We start from the raw sequence: 2,104 nt of genomic DNA on the forward strand, positions 1-2,104 counted from the left end.
AATAATAAATCAATCTGGGCAGGAGACGGAGGGAGGGAGAATCCGGAATCCGGGTTTAGGCCCGGGTTCACACAAGACGCCGTTAACGGAAGCGCCCGTTAACGCCAGGAAATAATATATTATTCAGATAATACCCAGATAAGATATCTTCGCTCTGATCTACACGCCCGTTGCCATGACCCTCATGTAAACCCCGCATACCCACCCATGAGAAGAACGCCTGCCGTTCATGAAAATACACTTACACGTCCATGTAAAGACCGAATTGACAGTCATATTATATTTACGTTTTTTAAATATTAATTTAATTTATTAAATAACACAGGCAGCGATATAATATTCGCTTCAAGTAATTCAATCTTTTATTTTCTTGGATTTTTTTTTTATTTTTTTTATTTCATTTTTTTTGCCTCGAGACTCTCTGGAGCGAAGATATATTTGCTGCAATTCATTCTAATAAAAACCTCATGTAAAACCCACCTACCCACCCATGAGAAGACCGCTTGACTACCATGTAAAGACACTTACCCGTCTATGTGAAGACCAAAATTACATGGATTTTATATTTCCGTTTATTAAATATTAATTCAATTAATTGAAGATGACATGCAGCAACCGAACAAATCTTCGCCTCAATTACCGGCTAGTTTTTTTTTCCTATTTTTTTTTTATTTCTTTTTTTTTGCCTGGAGACTCTCTGGAGCGAAGATATATTTGCTTCAATTAATTTTAATAAAAACCTCATGTAAAACCCCCCTACCCACACATGTAAAGACCGCTTGACTACCATGTAAAGACACTTACCCGTTTATGTGAAGACCAAAATGACATGGATTTTATATTTCCGTTTATTAAATATTAATTCAATTAATTGAAGATGACATGCAGAAACCGAACAAATCTTCGCCTCGATTACCGGCTATTTTTTTTTTCCTATTTTTTTTTTATTTCTTTTTTTTTGCCTCGAGACTCTCTGGAGCGAAGATATATTTGCTTCAATTAATTTTAATAAAAACCCCATGTAAAACCCCCCTACCCACACATGTAAAGACCGCTTGACTACCATGTAAAGACACTTACCCGTTTATGTGAAGACCAAAATGACATGGATTTTATATTTCCGTTTATTAAATATTAATTCAATTAATTGAAGATGACATGCAGCAACCGAACAAATCTTCGCCTCGATTACCGGCTAGTTTTTTTTTCCTATTTTTTTTTTATTTCATTTTTTTTGCCTCGAGACTCTCTGGAGCGAAGATATATTTGCGTCAATTCATTCTAATAAAAACCTCATGTAAAACCCCCCTACCCACCCATGAGAAGACCGCTTGACTACCATGTAAAGACACTTACCCGTTTATGTGAAGACCAAAATGACATGGATTTTATATTTCCGTTTATTAAATATTAATTCAAGATGACATGCAGCAACCGAACAAATCTTCGCCTCAATTACCGGCTAGTTTTTTTTTCCTATTTTTTTTTATTTAATTTTTTTTGGCTGGAGACCTTCATGAGCGAAGGTATATTTGCTTCAATTAATTCATTACTTTTTTTTATTTATTTAAATTTTTTCGCTGGAAAAGAACATTTGTTCGCCTAGACCATGTTCCATGTAAAATGGATTGAATAGTCGCTTCTCGAGAGAACACTTATTCGCCCCTGGTCCCTGTGTCATGTTACATGGAATGAATAGTCGCTTTTCGAAAGAAGACATGTTCGCCCCGGTTACATGAATATATATACCCCCTAATATGATTATTTTATTATCATTTCCGCCCGATTCATCTCTCTCTCTTCCTGCCTCCTTTTCACGGCGATTCGTAACCGGCTCCCCGTCGACCGAACCTGAATCCACATCTTCACGACTCCACAATGGTACGTATTCCTGACTAGTAGCTTTTAATATTTAGGATTATGGAACTACTACACTAGATTCTGTTATGTGATGTTGTTGTCTCTTTAATCTTTTGGAAACCCTACTCTCAAAATGTTACCTTGACTGTAAATCAATGTTATTTAGGAAAAATTACCTAGTGTTGTGTTTTGTGATATTATTTCCCTGAAACCCTAGTACATACTCACAAAGACCGTTTTTTTT

This window comes from Impatiens glandulifera, chromosome 1, assembly GCF_907164915.1.
Source record: "Impatiens glandulifera chromosome 1, dImpGla2.1, whole genome shotgun sequence".
Lineage (NCBI taxonomy): Eukaryota > Viridiplantae > Streptophyta > Magnoliopsida > Ericales > Balsaminaceae > Impatiens > Impatiens glandulifera.